The sequence below is a fragment of the Eupeodes corollae genome, chromosome 1 (genome assembly GCF_945859685.1).
Source record: "Eupeodes corollae chromosome 1, idEupCoro1.1, whole genome shotgun sequence".
In the NCBI taxonomy this organism is placed as follows: domain Eukaryota; kingdom Metazoa; phylum Arthropoda; class Insecta; order Diptera; family Syrphidae; genus Eupeodes; species Eupeodes corollae.
The window spans coordinates 141,815,941-141,835,892 of record NC_079147.1 but is presented as its reverse complement, the minus strand read 5'-3'; the positions used below and the strand labels follow the sequence as shown (position 1 = coordinate 141,835,892).

The 19,952-nt window shown below is 32.8% G+C and overlaps 1 long non-coding RNA gene across 1 annotated transcript in view; it reads left to right on the top strand.

Moving 5' to 3' along the window:
- Positions 1-751: 751 nt before the first annotated feature.
- The window catches only part of LOC129942519 (uncharacterized), a 32,214-nt gene continuing 13,013 nt past the window's right edge, over positions 752-19,952 (top strand). Inside the window, exons 1-2 of the long non-coding RNA XR_008781058.1 lie at positions 752-2,467; positions 2,657-3,074. This is a non-coding gene — a long non-coding RNA (uncharacterized LOC129942519). The remainder of the gene's footprint in view (positions 2,468-2,656; positions 3,075-19,952) is intronic.

The window sequence follows — 19,952 nt, the reverse complement described above, 5'->3', positions numbered from 1 at the left end:
TCACAGAAAATGTTGTTTTCGATATTCAGTAATTTTTTATATAAAAATCCAACAGTCCGTTTTTTCATAAAAAATAAAATCTACAAGAAATAGTACACAAATTTGGTAAAAATTGATAGACAGTATGGGAAGTTCTCAGTGTGGGTCGCATCCCAGCCTCTTTTTTTTTTAAATTCAAAAACCAACGAGCACCTGCATATTCTCTTAAATCTTTCCCTAATTATCTTCTCCTCAAACTGAACTTAGTTTTGGAATAAAATCACTTTTGGGCTAACTCGAATATAAAAAAATGTATAAATTCAAAAAAAAACCTTTTCGACATTAATTTACCTTTATTTTCCAAAAATACATTTTTCGAAAAAATATGTATCAAAAAACATGTGAAATTGCTTTAAATACATATCTAACCACATAGTATAGAAATTGTGAAATACTTCATAAAAGGAAAATGCCCACACTTGTTTTTACTATTTTTCCCAAACTTCTCCAATGTACCTATCAACCCTTTAAAGAAAAAAAAACTCCAAAATATGAATCACCGTTAAATAATTAAATACCTTCCACACCCAAACCCAACACACAAAAAAGATACATTCCAGCCAATAATATGGCCAATTTTATCTCACTCAAAATTTTGTATCTTTGTAGCTTGCAATTTTATCTCAATGATATATTATAAAACACTCAAAATATCTCCATTTATTTCCTCTCACTAAAAACATACATTCCACTCAACTTTTAGAGTTTGTTTTGATTCCTGCGGCTTCAAGCCATCAAAAAAAAAATAACTTTCACCCCCAATTTTTGTATCTTGCAGATACACCATCCACAATCTAAATCCAAATCCAAAATCCACCCGCGCTACAATGACGTTTTCGTATCTAACACACCACTCATGACATTCGTTTCCTACAAAAATTCATTGCAACCACCAAAACTCCCTCCCCTCGAACTCTAAAATTTTAGTTGAAGGTATGTAGTATGGATGATAATCACCACCAGCAGTTTTTCACCGTCGTCGTCGTCGTTGTCTTTGCCGCTGCCATTGCCGCTGTCGGTCGTCAGGTTCACTTCTGAGTTCAGTTAAGTCAGTTTATGGGGGGGCTAGAAAATCGTGAGCATGAGTGAGTGAAAAAATAACAACAAAAAATACAAAAACAAAACCAACAACAACAACAACAAAAAAGATACGCGCGAGGAATAACATCAGAGCCCGGCTGTCGTGTGTCAGTCTAATGCCAGATACGAACTCGTTTAGCTCGTGCGGTGAATAGCAAAAGCAAATTATTGTACGATAGTTTTCCTCTTTTTTAATTTATAACCACGGACAGAAAAAAAAATACATATTATATTAAAAATTAAAAAGTTTTATCAACAAAAATTTAAACAAATTAAATAAATATCAGTTTAGTTTGAAAACAACAACAAAAAGAAATTAATATACCAATTTGAAAAATCGTAGATTTTAACATCCGTTTCCTGTTTTTTGTGATCCCTCGGTAAAGTGGTTTCAAATTTTTAAAAACCTGCCTTGATTAACCAAATAAAAAAATATTCTGTTTTATTTCTGGTAAAAGCCTAAAAAAAAGTATATTTAACAACTGTTATATATTAAAAGTCTAGTATCTTTTTTACTGACACAAAATTGAAAACACCATTATCTGCAAATGAAAATTCCATTTCGTGATCGCGTGCTAACTAAATAATGTTCCTACGTCTACAGATATACAACTTTGATATATACCTAAATTCTATTGGGCGCCTATTTTCCGAGCCTCCTCCTTCCTTCGCCAAATTTCTTTAGACTCCACATATTACAAGAGGAGAACGCTTTACGAAAATTGAGTTCAAACCTGCACGATTTGATGTATCTTAACAAAAAAAACAACACGAAGCCGTTCCATTAGACCAAATACCAAACCCAAAAACTCAAACCCAAAGTCCTCCTAGAGAGACCTCTAGATCACCGAGACCCAACCGAAGCAAGCGACCCACCAACCCACCAACCAACCAACCCACCGACTCACCTCTTCCTTTCCTTTAGAAAAATGGTATTCGTTTTTCCATGCACCTACTACAACAACAACAACAACAGAGTGAAAAATTGTTTCAGTTTTTCCGAACTCCACTCTACTGTAATAGTATAGTGGCTCCGGAGTTTGATTCTCATATAAATTTGTTGTTATTTTTATTTATTTATATTTCTTTTTGTTGGTTTGGTCGTCATAGTGTATTTTTCTGTTTCAGTTGGTTTTTGGCCTTTGGGCTCTTTAAGGCGCAACCAAATAGCATAGTCAGTCTTTCGTATGTCGAATCCGTTGATGGTGAGCGCGTTCGTTTTACCTGGAGCTTTGATAATAATTTTTCACCTACACTTTGCTGGTTTTTTCCTTTTTGGCTAAAAGATAGTTTTGGTGTTGTATCTTTTGGTTGAAGTCTTTCTATACTTTATTCAATTCTTACAATTGTAAGGTTTTTTTTCGAGATCTTGTAGATAGAATTTTCATTTTGTTTTTTAGTATTTTAAAATCTGTTTTAACGGTTTTCTTTATTTTCGCTAAAATCCTTTGCTTTAAACCGCCTTCTGTCTGAAGTTTTCCCAAATATAATTACAAAGTGATGTTTCTAAAATATTTCGATAATTGTGTCTTTTCAGAAATTTGCCTAAAAAAATTGTAATTAATAAAAAAAAATATTTATTAAAAATAAAAAGTGATAAAGTATTGAATTTTAATTAAAGATTTAATAATAATTGTGATAGAAGTTAAAAAATTAAATAAAATACAAAAAAAAAATAAAAGAAATTAGTGTGAGAAAAAATAAAAAAAAAATATTTTTATAAAAATAAAAGTGATAAAAGTTATAGTTTAAACACATAAAAAATTAAATAATAAAAACAAAAAGTTTGTACATAACAAAAAATATACCTAAATAAACTTTCAACACTATATTTGGATTAAAAATATTATATTATAAAACATCACAATTTATAATCAAACTGCCTTTGCGAAAGTTGTGGATTTTTTGTTTGCTGATCAAAGTAAATAAAATTGTTTTAATCATCTTCTTATATGGTAGGTTATTTTTGGATTTAATTTATACTTAACGGAATATGAAATTCTTTTCCAAATATGTGCAAAAAATATTTTTGTTTAGTTACAAAAAACTTTCTACGGTTCCTTATTTTAACATTTAAATTATTGACGATTTAGGTGCCTCAAATTCGAATCTTGCCTTTAAATTTTGCTATCACATCATATGCCCTTTTAAAAATTCTAAAAACAACAAAAAAAACGATGTTTTTAAAACTAAGTTAAAACTCAAAATATCTCTCAACAATAAATGGTCTGTTAATTTTGCAAAGTACAAAATATTTCTGTTTTAGATACAATTTAAATCATTTTATTAAGTTTTTGGAAATTCTCATTAGCTATGAGTCTTTATTTGACTCTTTAAGAAGTTTTGAACAAAACTTGAATTTATTACTTTCATGGATTTGAAAAACACTATTTCTTTAAGTTCTAAAAATACCCTTTTTAAACATTGTTCTTATGTTTTTTTAATATATTGCAAAAACTTGATAAAATTGAATTGTTTAGATCACAGACTCTTTAAAAGAACACAAACTTACTTTTAAACCGTCTTTTAGTTTTTCTTTTGAAACCCGTTTAAGCAGGGCAGGTGTAAATTAACAAGTTATGAAGATTTTTTAAATATCGCATGAAAGAATCTAATTATTTCAACTGAATATTGAATGAAGGGATTATAGATTTGGAAAACCATCACGGATTATATTAAAAAAAAGCTACTTCATAAAATTAAATAGCCTCAAAAAGCCTTACATACGAGTTTTTCCGAATTAAATAAAAAAGTGAAATTTCAAAAACCTTACCTGATAGAGTAATTTTGAAGTTGGATTGGAAGTAAAGCCATCAAAACCAATTGGAAAGGTGTAGTTTGATAGCCGGAAACAAAAACTTGTCGATCAGATTAGTTTTAAACTTGTAAACTTTTTTCGAAAATGAAGTTATTCGGGAACGTCTGCAACAAAAAACTTAAAAAACTAATAATTTCGAATTTGTTTGGATCTGTCGATTTGTCAATGTTTTACAAAATGTTAATTATAAGGTTTTGAGCAAATCAAAAACTAAAGTTTAAGGTCAAGACATTTGAACCGAAAACCATTTCTTATTGGATTTTAGTTGTCTTTTTAGATTCTCGTTTCTTTTTTATAAAAAAAAAAGCTGTCAAACGGGTTTTTCTAAAAAAAATAACTAAAACGTACAAAAATATGTATTTTTATTATGATAAGTTAAGTTTGATTTCAATATTTGTTTATGTTTCTGAGACATTTTAGCTGAGAACAAAGTTTTACCAATTTTTAGTAGCATTTTTTTTTTTTTTATTGTGCTTCGTATAAAAAACCACCGATTGGATTTTTCCAAGTAAAAATAATTCTTTGTATAGAAAAAAATAATTTGGAAATCCAATGCCTTTTTTGTTATCGAGTCGAAAATCAGTTTTCACGAATTTTTCAAAGCATTTTTCTTTATTAATAAACTGCCAATTGGATTTTATAAACTTTTTTTTAATGTAAAAAAAATATTTCGTAAGGTGCGTCCAGATCAGAAACATATTTAAAACAAGTCAGAAACATTTAAAAAAACGTTTTAGAAGCAGAGAAAGTTTTATGAGATGTTGTTTCCAAAATGGGAAACTTTATTTGTTTATATAAAATAGAAAAGTGTGGAGCAACTAGAATGTTATCCAATTAATTAAAACTTATTTTGAAATAAAAAATGTTTTGTGGGATCCAGTTGACTAATATTTGAAAAATGCGTCCGCACAAAAAAAAAGAGGCTGGGTTGGGACCCACTATAATAATTTCCCATGCTGTCTGTAGATTTGTCTTGCTTAAAAGTTTTTAGGTTTCCTTGTTTTGTTAAAAAAGTTGAAAGTTGAAATGAACTGTTGGATTTTTATAGGAAATTTACTGAATTTTGAAAATAATATTTTCTGTAAGACAAACACGTTTGAAGCCATAATCTCAAACTTTTGAAAAGATATTTAAGTTGAAAGTAAATATTTACCAAGTACTAAAACTTGTTTCTTTTTAGGTTTTTATATTTTGTAAGAAAACTGTCAATTCTATTTTTCTCAAAACTTTACTGAATGTTTAAAACAAAATTTCTTATAAGACAAAATTAGTTTGAGGCCATTATCTTAAATTTTTGAAAGGATATTTGAGTCGAAAATCAATTTTTAAAAATCTTTTAGTAACGTTTTTTAATATTTTTTTTATTAAAAAAAACTGTCAATTCGATTTTACTCAAACTTTTACTGAATGTTGAAAACAATATTTCTTATAAGGTAAAATTAGTTTGAAGCCGTAATCTTAAATTTTTAAAAAGATATTTGAGTCGAAAATCAATTTTTAATAAATTTTAGTAACGTTTTTTTAGATTTTTATTTTTTTTTTGTAAAAAAACTGTCATTTCGATTTTTCTCAAAATTTTACCAGATGACAAAAACGTATTTTAAATCATTTTTTTTCATAAAATATTCGAGGTGACAAGTATTTGTTTTTAGGTTTCTTTATTTTTTCCAAAAACATACAAAAAAGATATCACGTTACAATTTATGATTTAACAATTTATTGAAGTCTCTAGCGTTATTAGTTCGTGAGATATTTTGAGTTCGTCAAAATGTTCACCATTTTTAAAAAAGCTATGGTAAAGAAACCACTCAATTTATTTCTAGTCGATATCTTTACTGGTTCTTGAGCTATTGAAAAAGAAAAAAACTTCCTGAACGTACGTACGTACACACGCACCCACAGACATCTCTGGAAAAATCTTTTATTTCGACTCTAGGAACCTTGAAACGTCGAGAAATGTCCAAATTTTCAATTCGAAAAATCGGGCCGATTACAATAACTTCCTATGGGAAGTTAACAAATCAGAAACATTTTTGAAATGTTACTTTAAAGTTTCTGAAATTTATTTTCAACGAAGGGGAAACATTTCAAAAACGTTTTTATATACGGTTTTTCCTGAAATGTTTTGTAAGTGGAGAAACATCTTCATAAAACAAAATTAGTGGGAAGTAATTTTTTTCAAGATATTCGAGTCGAAAGTCAATTTTTACCAACTTTTAGTTTTCCATTTTTTGTAAAAATATTGGCGGAAAATTCAACCTATTGTTAAGGGAATTATTTAGCAACTTAATAAGGGAGTTGCATAGAAACTTCTAGATTTCTTTACCTTCCAGATCTTTCTGGGAGGATATTGTATTCCTGTAAGACGACTCAGTAATTTTTTATACAAATGTATCAAAAACATAAGAAGGGGTTGTTGGAGGTGTTTACTTTGAACGACTGAAATTAAGTCTCCGATTTTGCCTTACCAATCATTGCAACTTGTTCCAGGCGGAACCTTTGGCGATAAAAGAAGTCCTGTCTTGTCCTGCCTTAAAGAAAACGTGATATCAACATCTGATATCCATATTTTCTCAGATAGTCAGGCCGGTATCAAGTCTATGGACTCTGTCTCTACAAACTCTAAAACAGTCCATAACTGTCGATCGTCTTTAATGGAGATGGCATAGCAGTTTAATATTCAACTTTGCTGGGTACCGGGTCATAGAGACATTACAAAAAAGTGTAAGGTAGATGAACTTGCCAGGAATGGTACAGTACAACTTATTCTACCACGTTTGGCCAACACTAGATTTAAAGCGATCAAGGTGCTTGCTATCTCCAAGCAGATCGCATATAAGCTCGAAAATCGGTGCCATTGCCGCGCACTGTCTAATAACAAAGCACGCCACGTGGCTAGGGGTATTCTCAAATGACTTTTTGAAGCTGTATGGATGAGGAAGAGAAAGAAACAGTTCCTCACCTTCTCTGTACATGCCCTGCTCTAGCTCAAAAACGCAAAAATTGCCTAGAAGAATTCTTCTAAAAAGATACAAACGATTTAAATCATAGTAACATATTCAGACCATCACGTTTCGTAAGGGTCCTAACTAGTTTCATTGAGCTTAGAATAAGCCTCAAGATTCATGTTGTTTTACTGACCTAACCTTACCTAAGTCGGTCCAAATCTTAAAATGTTTTTTTTATTTCTGCTAACTAATTTTCTAATTGGTTTTTGTTAAAAATCGAACATTCAAACATGTTTGTGTCAGTTTGTGAAAATAAAAGAAAATAAACTCTAAAAATCTTTTAATTATATTCTACGGACTTTTAAACGTCAAGAAATGTTAAAAAAACAATTTTTCCCACAATATCAAGTGAACAAAAATGGAAAATTTAATATATGATAAGGGATGTCTAAGTTATACCCTGTACATCTCAAAAGCCATATCTTTCCAACAGTAGTAGATTTTATTTTGAAATTGGTTCAATAAAATAATTACCACAATATTTGTGTAAAGCTTTTTAATTATTTTAAAAATAAATCTACCTATTAAAGTCGATATTATTGTTTTTGGAAGCCATAAAAAATACAAGCTTTTCAGTTAGATTCCCGAAATCGAGTGAAATTGATTTCCAGGATTTTTCCAAATATCGGTTGAAAAAGACTAATGTTGCCATGAAGCACTGTCGAAAAAGTGTCTTCAGATTTTGTAAGGAAATTTGTTTTATTCTTAATGTTTTAAATATGATGTGGAATCAGCAACTTTTCATAGCTTCATTTGCTGTAATTTACATTTATTCTGTTTCAAAACAATTTTTTCTTGTTGAGTTCAAATATTGCTGACTTAATCCAGTCTTAAATGAAATCACTTGAAAATCCCAGAAATCAAAATGTAGAACATGAAAATTTACTTCATTTTAACTTCGAAAAAAAAGAAATCAATAACGATAAGAGTACATTTCAAAACTTCAATTTTCATTTTGAATGGGTTTCAATTTGATTTCAAGTCAAAGTGAAATGTAGAACGTAGCTGAAAAAAAAAATCTTTCAGCATATCCAATTTGGGAGTGAAAATATTTGGGCTTATCAAGTAATCTGTTTTATTTTATAAGTTATACTTTGTAACCTTAAAATTGTAATATTGAAATATTACCATTCTTAGCTTACATTTAAAAAAGAATTATCAAAAATATGATAAAAACATCAAATGTATTAAGTTTTTGTATTTATTATTTTTTTTTTCAAACCTCTAAAATTAAAATTGGAATAAATTCGAAATCCAACCATAAAATCACTATTGGGTTTTTCAGATACCATCTTTTGAAAATCCTGAATTGTGAACTATTTTCTTCCCAATAAAATTTTTGTTGATTTTTTTAATCTATTATTGAATTTTCAGTATCAAACGAAACTATGTTAATAGGTTGCGTACTTTGAAAAATCATACAATTAATTAACTATTTTGTTAGCCTTAAAAAGACACATTTCAAAAACTTCATATGTTAGAGGGATTTATAAAATACAAATTTATAATTTAAACAAAAAGTGCCTCTCTTAAAATTCAACCAAAACTTTCAACATTTAAAGCTTAAAAAAAACTAATAGTAAATTATTTTAAGTATTTTTTAGAAATTTATTTCTAAGAGATTAAAAAGTGGACACAAAAGTAAGTTCATTTTAAAATATTAAAAACCTGCCTTTTCTTGACTTTCCCGAAATTTGAATTTCTATGACGAAAAATAAAATCTTTAAGTTCTTAAATAACTTAAAATTTTATTAGAAATGTATATGTAGTAAAAAGAAACTGTTTTTATTTAACAAAGAACACAAAATCTATGCTTTGTTTGCAGTAATTAAGTATAGACTCATTATGTACCTACATGTGATTGAAAAGCTGTTTTAAAGATAAAAGCGTTTTATTTTATTGACAATCTTATGACGAAAAAAAAAATAAACAGATAAGAAGCGTTTATCAAATGCTTTAAACATTGATATTCAGAAGAGGGCTGTATTTTTTGTTTATACTTATTTAAAGAAGACAAAATTGCGAAAAATGGAGTTTTGAAGACTGTTATTGGGACTATAAAGATGTTTGTTGGCTCAGAGTAATCTCGAAATTTCATGGTAACAAAAATAATGTCCGCTCAATCAATATTAGTCAAAAAGCTACCTCGAGGAGATGTGCAACATGCAGCTCTTTGCAGGTAATGCTGAAACAACTCATCCAATCATCTCGAGCTGTATCTGGACCAAAACTTGGGTAAAGTAGGTTTTGATTTATTTACTTTATTTTGGGAATTATTTATGCAAACAGGGTCTTTTGCGTGGCCAACATCGAATATCTAGCATTTGAAAATTGACTTCACCAAAGCCTTAAATTTCGGTTTCGGGGCAAGGAACCTTCTCACGTTTAAAAGTAAAAATTGGTCGTGTTGTGCGTCTTAGTGATTCGTTTTGATAGAAGCACCCTAGCCAAAAACGAGCTTTATAGCTTTTTCACACCAAAAACAAAACCGTGTTTTCGGCTTTCACGTTTTCATTTGACATTTGACAGAATCACCATATATTGTGGCCGTCCAAGTGGGGTTGCTTAGATTCTTAACGATTCTGTGTTGGTCCTTATGGCGGAGCAGAAAAGCTCAATTCCTAGTTCCAGATTCGTACCAAAATCACACTCATCCAAAGCGATCACTGAAGCTGTTATTATGAAATGCATTTTCTCCATGACTATCTCTTTGGCTTCTTCCTTTGAGGACTCGCCTGGTTTGTCCAATGCACTGAGGATCTTCTTGATGTTGGCAGGTTATTCATCAAGTTGCGATAGCCCACTGTTGTGGTTTTATTCACTGGAACAACGATTCCCACATTTTGGAATGTTTTGGCGCAAGTTTTCCTAGCCCGCTGCGACTTAGCGACTAGAAATTTTCTTTCATACTTATTCTCCTCCACAAATGAACTTATCGCCTTTCGCATATATCCCAAATCCTTGTTATTGAACGGAGTTACCGGTTAGTCTTTCTCCCGGTAGTGAACGAAAGCGTCGAACATATTTGTGGCGACGAGTTCGATGACGCATCCCTTGGAAACGTCATTACGAACTATGAGCAAGTTTTCATTGTCCTTAGGGTCGTCACGCCAGTAGCCATAGTGAATTCCGGTTCCTCGCTTAACAGAGAGCGTTTGAAACTCTGGAGGATTATAAAACAATTATGAAACAAATAAATATTTCTTATGTTGTAAAGAAATTGTATAAATAATATTACTGACCACGACCAAATTTATTTCAAAATGAAATATTTGTTTTGACAGGTTTCGAAAGGTTTGTTTGTTTAGTTCAACTTTAAATTCTTACTAGTTTTCGAGAGGTTTTATATAAAACTTGTGGTTTACGAAAACTTGTGTTTCACTAAAAATGTATGGGAAAACTTGAGTTTTCGATGTAGGTTTTCGGCAAAACCGATAATTTCGCGAAAACCGGGTTTTGGACTTGGTGTGAAAAGACCATTACGACAAGTGCAATTACTGCTGCGACAGAAAAATCGATGAATTCGAACTATTAGACACACTTGCACTTACAGTAGTACTATTCTCGATTAAGTGTACCTCACGATGATGCAATGGTAACACTTCAACTACCTTTAAATTTCTTTACAAAAAAATACAGTCTTTAATGAATTTAATATAAAGATTGATTATTTTTTCTCTTATCCTTTGATTGCAATCATTTGAAAGTTAATGCATTCTATTTCATTTCAATTCATAGTGTTCACTTGAAGTCCGCAAATGATTGCATTCAAATCATTAGAACAAATCATTGCAATCTTTTTAAGTTCAAATGATTAGCGATTGCAAAATTTGCAGTCCCTAACTTTAGGCGAATTCAATGAATCCAATTTTTGAGTTGAATTCAATAAATGATTTGTAATAATTGAATTTTTAAAATTCAAGATTTTCATCATCGACCGATAATGATGATCAAAATCTTCACGTAATACCCGAAATGTGGCTATGTTCGCATCACCAATCTTAAAGTAAATTTTGATAATTTTAACGCCTTTTCCGATTTTAATGATATTTTGTTTTATGAAATTCGGTTGAATCAACTAAAATAATATGTTTGCTATAAAATATCTGTGCACTAGTTTTGAATGCTTGTTCTTTTAAAATACAATAATTTACCTTCAATAAAAAATGATTCATTTACAAAAATAAAAATAAAACATTAAAGCAAATTTGTGTTTGTGTTAAAAAAATAGAATCCCCTAAAACTTACATCATTGTTCTCTGTTGTAATGGAATATAAAAACCTATTATAAAAAATTCTGCCTACAAAGAACTCTAAAAACAATAGAAAACATGATATGATTGTATCTATGTAAGTATTGTGATGGGAAAGTCACGATAAATTATCTTTTGTGATTCACACAAAACCAAAGGTCGTCATTTTCAATTCAACGAGACTTAAAAAAACACAACAAAAAGTTGCTTCGTAGTTAAAATAACATGTGACAGTAATATTTACTAACTTTCAATATTCTATTTGAAGTCAACAACACAAAAAGTTGAACGCAATTTAAAAGAGAAATGTCATGTTAGGTGTGGTGAAAAAACAAGACGTTCTAAAGAAAGAGTTGAATATTCTTTCTAATTTGACATTCAACATATGTACATATATCAATATTAGAATCACTATCAAAAAAGTAGTAATGATTCAGTTTTCGTAAAGATTTTTGTCCAAAAGTATTCCTTTCTTTAACATCATTGTTATTGCAAATTTGAGTGAGGTGAATTAGTTTCGTTTTGACAGCCAAATCTCTTTTTTCAGTTCTCAAGTTTCGCTGTTTTAAAATGTTTGATTAATTTTATTCAATGAGACATCCAGTTAACAGTTTTGTTTTAAAAATCATTATTTAAAACATCACTTAATATTAAACTTATTCATTAATTTACAATAATCACCAAAAAATTCTTCAAATTTTCGAATTCACCTCGGATTATTGTAAAAATAGGTGTGTTAAGAGAATCATAACAATTAAAGCTGCAAGAAACAACAACCCAAGTAATGGTTAAAATCTGAATCATTAACTTACTTTAGTTGGTGCTACCTTAACCAACATGCCTAATATTGCCTTTATCTCCAATTTCGTACGTCAAGTTTTTTGAGGACATCTATAATGACACTGAAAATCACCAAAACAATTTTTTTCTCGAACCCTTTTAAGACGTTCTCATCTTGCCTTGACAAGGTCTAATCCCCATTGCCATAAATGCGAACCGGGATGATGAGTGTTTAATAGAGGTCGACTTTAGTTGCTTGAGATAGGACTTAGCTACTCATTGTGTTTCTCTGTCTTAGGAAGCAGCGGTTTTCAAGACTCATTTTCAGCCTATTAAGACAAAGTCCAAAACATTTTCAAAGTTATAGCGTAAATATCAGCGTATCCGAGTAATTGGAAGAACCTTTGAAAAATTGTGATTTGACGATTCAGTTTTGCACTATTCTTTCCAGAACGATGTTAAAGAAGTCGTGCATTGAATTGTCTAAAACCTTTTTTAATATTAAAATCATCGAGAGGTTAGATCTTCTCCAACCTTGATAGAGCAACGTGCATTCTCCATCGGCATACCGAACAAATGGACCAATTTGGCACTTACTTACTTAAGGTGGCGCTACAGTCCGGGGCGGACCTGGGCCTCAACCAACATGCGTCTTCAGCCAGCTTGGTCCCTAGCTAGCTGTCTCCAGTTTCTCAGGTTGAGGTCCTCTCCCACCTGGGTTCGCCACTTGAGTAGCGGTCTTCTTCTACTGCGTCGTCCCTCGGAATTAGATTCGAAGACCTTCCGGGCTGTAGCGTTAATGTCCATCCGCTCTACCTGACCCAGCCATCTAAGCCGTTGGACTTTAATTCTGCTTACTAGGTCAGTGTCGCTGTACAGCCTGTAAAGTTCGTCGTTTTATCTTCTCCTCCATTCTCCATTTATGCGTACAGGACCAAAAATCACCCGAAACATTTTTCCCTCGAGTTTTACACAATTCTTTCCAGAACGATGTTCAAGAAGTTGCATGACAGTGCATCGCCTTGTCTAAAATCTTTTTTGACATCAAATGCATCGGTAAGATCTTTTCCGACCTTGATAGAGCAGCGTGTATTCTCCATCGTCATTTTGCACAAACGGATAAGCTTGACAGGGATGCCAAAACTATACATTGCTCTGTAGGGCTCTTCCTAATGGATGCTGTCATACGTGACTTTAAAATAGATAAAGAGATGGTGGGTATCGATTTGAAGCTCCTGGGTTTTATCCAAGATCTGCCGTAGTGTAAATATTTGGTCGATAGTGGACTTTCCTGGTCTGAAGCCACACTGATAAGAACTTATCAGGTTGTTGAGGAACGGCTTCAGACGTTCACATAATACGGCAGAGAGGAACTTTTTCGCAATGTTAAGGAGACTGATGCCTCTGTAGTTGACGCAGTTTAGATGGTCTCTTTTTTTAGGTATCGGACAAACTATGCTGAGATTCCACTCATCGGGCATGCTTTCTTCCGACCATATTTTGTAGATGAGTTGGTGCATGCTCCCTACCAAGTCATCGCCTGCTGCTTTGAATAGTTCGGCAGCGATGCCGTCAGCTCCAGCAGCTTTGTTTGACTTAAGTTTAGATGCAACTATCTTCACTTCGTCAAGGTCGGGTAGGCGGAATTGTTGATCTGCGTCGCCGAGGTTGAGTGGTTCTATCCCCCTTACAGCGGAATTTGGTTCGTCATCGCTGTTATATAATTTGGAGAAGTGATCTTTCCATATTCTCAGCATCGACTGTGGTTCTACTACGATATTCTTCTGATCGTCTTTACAGGCTTCGGTTTTTGGCTGGTACCCTTGGGAGGTTTTTTTTACCTTTTGGTTAAATTTACGAACCTCATTTCTGTTGTGAAATCCCTCTATCTCCTCGATCGCGCGCTTCTCATGCTCTCTTTTTTTCCATCTAAGAAGCCGGTGTTCCTCTCTCCTCTTCTGTTTGTAGTGCTCGTGGGCAGCTCTTGTTTTGTATGCCTCTTGTTTCGCTGCGTACGCTTGCTGGCATTCGTCGTCAAACCAGGGCCAGGGGTTTCGCTGTGGTGGCCGTGTGAAACCTAGCACTTTAAAAGTGGCATCTCTGAGGGCTTCAAGGCAATGTTGCCACTGGTTTTCCAATTTGGCAGGGATGTTAAAATTAGACGTAGCTCTATAAATGCTGTCAGATACAGATGCAGAAGAGTTGGTGCATACTTTTTACCACGTCATCGCCTGCTGTTTTCAAAAATTCGGGAGCGGTGCTATCATGTTCCAGCAGCTCCAGAAGCTTTGTTGGTCTTTAAATTAGACCGAGCTTTTTTCACTTCTTGGACGTTGTACTGGCGGAATTATTATTTTGCTTCGCCTAGGTTAAATGTTGATATCTCCCTGACAACAGAATTCGAATCGTCGTCGTAGCCGTTTGGAGAAATGGTCATTCCTTGTTCTCAGAATATAAAAGTATGGACATTTCATACACACTTACAGCTTTTATTTTGGTTGACTTTTAATAGTTAATTTTCTTATTTAAGACTATGTGATCCCGTTTTGGAACGCTCCCATGAAATTTTCAAAATAAAGCAACTTGATTGGTCTGATGACTTAATAAAAGGATGTGTTTGGCATTTGCATTGTTTTACGCACACTTTTTCACATTTAGTTCTCCGTATCTTGTACTTAAATGTAAGTGTAAGATTATCATCTGTCATATTGGCAGTTAAGTATTTTTGATTTTGACATTTGACGTAGAAAGTGCAAAGTGCATCATCCACTTAGAAACTTTTGAAATGTCAAATACTGAAGTTTCAATTTTTTAAGAATAATAAGAAGTTAAAAATTTGTATTAATGCTAGAAATCAAAATGTATCTATATTTTTATTTGTTCTTACCGACATAAGTTTTCAATTGTTATCTATAGACTAGCTAAAGATATTTTTCAAATCTATTTTAGTGGGTGCCAGTGTCGCCGACAACGAATGACATTGCTGTTCGATATTCACGTAACATAGGTATACATCAAAATATCTAAGTACAGTACATATCCACAATGTATACAATTTCGTTTTTCAAAGTTATACTTTTTTATTATTTTTTTTTTGTTTGACTGATTGCTTTCGTTGTTCTGAGAATTCAAGATAAATTACCTTTTCTGTCCCGTATTCTATCATATGCATGTTCTGATATACCTACAAGTAGTAGAAGTATGATGAATGGTTTTCTTGTATAGGTATCTATTGTAGTATATTAGTAGGATAGCTACTTTCGATAAATTATTTAATTGCATTCTGTTTGCACATTAATTTTAATTAAATCCATTTGAATGAGGCCCATAACCGCGTTCATATCATATCCAATAGTCATGCTGGTAAATTAGATTTTTTTTTATTCTAGATTTCAAAAATAGGAAAAAAAATATTCAATAATAAATAGCGTTAACCGCACCACCAATCCACACCCTCCTAATCAATAAAATTTATATCAAACATTACAAAATATACATACATACTTTCATACTTGTACATATATGGGGGAGTTTGTAAGTATATATGGAAGCATACCGTGCCTAGGTATACCTATGTACACATGTATATCTAAACGTCAATATAATGAAAGTTAATTTTATGCTTTAATTTGTGTGATGGTTGTGTTTTTTCTTTTCATATTCTGATATTTTGTATTTTATTATGAGTAGGCCTCATTTCGTCCAGGGCTGGATTAAGTTGTCTTTCACTGGTTTATTGAGACTATTTGCTAATTCTCGACAAACTATTGTTTGAACGCAATCTTTATTAATATTTTAAATGGAAGTCAGTTTGATTGTTTGTTTGTTTGTTTGTTTGTTTATTTGCTTGTTTGTCCGTCCTTCACGTTGCAACGAGACAATATTATAAATTAGTTTTTTGTGTGGAGATAGTTACAAGATTAGAGAGTGTCCTAAACTGCTTTTTACCGCAGTAAAATATCACATTCACAGCTCATTTGAGCAGATCCTGTTACACTTATAATTAAATATTCAATATATTATTTTTGTTTAAGAACACTAATTAGTAGCGTTACTGAACTTATGACAAGTGCTTACCCTAATTTACAAAATTCTAGCGATTGTTACACCAAGAAAAATGGATTAAAAAATATCGGATACTCTTATTAGAATTTTACAAATCAAGTCTCTAGGATCTTCTAAGAATCCGAACAAATGTGAGTAACATCGTTTCGAACCATTTTTAAAACACTTTGTTATTTTTAATGTACTGCAGTTTGTAGAAGATTCCAGCAGCACAAGTATTCAATCCTTCATTTGTAGTAGCTTTATCGAATTATTCATTCATTAAGTATGTTCTAGTTTTGTCTAGACTAGAAAAAAAAAGGTTAAGATATATTTGGTAAGGTATGATAAACATCTTCGTTCGTCTTTGTTTCGCGCTTCTTGAGCATTTTCTGAATGCTGACAATTGTCAGAAAGAGAATATACTTTTTGGATACTGAAAAATTGCTATTGTTTTGTTGTATGCTTATGTCCAATTTTAAAGTTTGACGAAAAAGCAAGAAACCTGGAATATCTCCAACACTACGGGTTGCAGCAGTTTAAATTCTTTAATAATAATAATTTGGCCCAAAACTCAAAGTTTTCAATCAATTTCAATTTTTTTTTTTAGCATAAATTCTTCCACTTTCTTTTTTTTCTTAAGGTTTATGTATTGTAGCTGAATACTTACAAGTAATGAGAATTTTTTGAAAAATACAGACAATATTTAAACGTTATTGTAGGTTTGAAAATTAATACACAATAACAAAGTTGCCATTGAAGCTTCGCTTCGGTGGCACGCATTCGAAAAGTCCACTTTTCAATGGCTTAGGCTAAATTTGACCGATGCAATCGCTAATGTTTTTTTTTTGCGGGATACGGTGTTTTGTGGCTTATTAACATAGACCTGAAACTTATGAAAGCCCCACAAGAAAAAGTCCAAAGGAGTCAATTCATACGATTTTTGTCCCTTTCGGCTTGAGATAACTCAGTCGTAAAACCCCTCGCGCAGAATACCGATTGTGTTTTGTCGCAGTTAGCTCTATTCTGTGCTTAAGTGTCCATATCACCGATCAGAAATATGGTTAAGAATGCAGACATGACAAAATTTGCGGTTGTCGGAACTATTGACTTCCAAGAAGCACGGATCGGTGAAGCCTTCAGGGGTGCCAGCACGTGACTTGATACAACCGAGTTTAGTCGATACAATCGAGCATTGGCAGCACACATTTTGGTTTAATCGAGTGTCCTCGATTGTTTCGCCAGATTCGGCAGCACACAAACTTCAAATTAACGTTTGAAACAAAAGTTTTCACTCGACAGAAATTAGTCATCGACGGGAGTGATTTTTGTGTTAGAAAAATGGAAAAACAAAATAATATGTCAATAAATAAAAAAACACACTGAGATTTTGACCAATTTTATGAGTTCTCACGTCGATTTAGCGAGTGGAATTCTTAAAAACTGCCCAAAGGAGGAAAAATATGAGTACCATCAACGCAGCCCAGTATTCCCGGTAGTTTAAATTTCCTATAATATAATAATTGCTGTCTCCAAATTTAGAGCTATCAAACTTAATCCATTGCGGACAATACTTATTTTCCAGGAGACTCAAAGTTAGGCGAAAGAACTTGGAAACTGTTGTCTGTGCCATACTTAGCAAACACATTATTTAGCAATACAAAGCTGTAGAACTGGTGGAACTGATGTTCTTTTTCTGTCTTCTGGAAGATCTAAAGAGATGAGATCTTGAATCTTGTAAAAACATTCCTTGTTATAAATGTTATACATGATCTTTCTTTTCTTTTTGAATATTTACTCATTTTTACTCAATTTGAATGGGTTGCTATTATCTTTTAGATATCTTCTTTTGAATTTAGCACAGGACACTTCTTCGCCTTCATTTTCACTCTCAGAATCAAAGAAAAACATTTCGGAAAAGACTTAAAATTGAAAGAAGAATAAAATAATTTCAAAGTAAACTCATTTGACATTTCATTTTATAGTTCACAATAACTTTTTTAAGTAAAAGTCACAATGGAACTCGTCTCAAATTACGTGCTGTCAAAAATAATTTGTTTCGAGTTGATCGACGATCGACAATCCTCGATTGTATCAAGTTACGTGCTGGCACCCCAGTTCAAAATCTACCCCAAACGGTATTTTTATTTGGATGAATTGGCCCTTTGTAAATTTCTGCCTCTGGAATCAACTTCCAACTGCTCCAAAATCCAAATAGCGAATACTGGTTCTGCTAATGGTCATTTGGATTCAGTTCCTTTGTTAGTTGGATTTTGTATTGGTGGGGTTTACGACTTTCAAAGTTCTTGTGACTGATGCGAAAAGGACTCCCCTTAGATTCTGCTTCACTTTCACGAACAGCGGCTTTATTTTCAGCAGATTTTGCTTTTCTTTGATTGTTCTTTGACACCAAAAGGTGAACTGAAATTTATCTACCAACCTTTGAATTTTCGACTTGGAAGGACGATCATGTACCCCATAAAAAAGAGGGCTAGAGAACACCCATTTTGATAATAAAGTTTAATCATTTGTGCATGCTGCTCGGAACTGTAAAATGCCATGATGATTTTTCCTCAGTGAGTGGATAAAAGAAGATACTTCGACAAAAAGTAACAGTAGGAATATGGCCACCAAAAGCTATCAAAATCAGCCTGATACCCAAAACGCCAATACGCCAATACTTTCGAAAACGACCGACTTCAAGTGATTTTCGAAAAGTCCACAAAAGCATTTTCAGCTTTGTCTCCCAAGCAGGTAGGTAGGTAGAAATGGCTATCTCAAGGCAACCTAGCCTGAGATCCAATTAGCGCTGTAGTGCGCCGTTTTGATACCAAAAATTCGTTTGACCTTTGATTGAAAGGGATAGATTTATAGAGAAGTTTCATAGCGATTATGTTAGAGCCATTTTGTCGCATTGAGAAAACAGATTAGGTCTCTAATCTTTATCTCAGATAGCTCATCAAGTTCTTGAAAGAATGCTTTTCCGAAGTATTTCATTCTAGTGTTTGCCAAAGCAGGACATTTGCAGAGGAAATGGATTATCGTTTCACTTTCTCTTTGGTCACTACAACTACGGCAAAAGGTGTTGTAGGAGATACCCAACTTCTCCACATGAACTCCTATAGGCGAATGTCCGGTACAAACCGCAATAATCCTGGCTATGTCTTGCCTTGGCCTGCATAGAAGATCGTTTGTACGGGTTTTATTATAGGTGGGCCATATCTTCCTAGATATAATGCTGTTAAGTAAATTGCTCCACCTTCGGTTTGATTCAGTTTCATTTCCGGAAGTGAGCTATAAAGGGACGATACTAACCTGGCTAGCTCGTCAGCCCGTTCATTTCCCACGAAACCACTATGGCCCGGAACCCAAATGAGGGTGACACCGAGGTTAATATTCAAGATCGCAAGCTCATCGCGACATTTCTGGACCAATTTAGATGAGGATGTGGCCGAGTTAATGGCTTTGACAGCTGCCTGACTGTCTGTGAAGATAGCTGCATTTCGGTTTTGGTTTGGGTTTTGTTTAAGTATCTTACATGCCTCCCTTATTGCCAGCAGTTCAGCCGGAAAAACGCTAGCAAAGTCAGGAAGCCTTAAGGATTTGGCTACATTTAGGGACTCAGAAAAGATCCCAGAACCAACTCAGCACTCCATCTTTGAGCCGTCAGTAAAGATGGTTGTGTCGAAATCTATCGACACGATGTCATGCTCCCAATCTTCTCTGGATGGGAAAATAACCTTAAAACCCTTACTAAGGCTCAAAGTAGGAGTGCAGTAGTCAGTGTCTACCGAGATAATATCTGAGGGAATTAATTTCGTTGTGTTGCTGTGACCATAAGGTTTTGACAACCAGCTGTTTGATCCCTTAAGCCTAATAACGCTGCAGGAAACTGTGTATTTAATAAAAAGGTCGATTGGTAGAAGATCC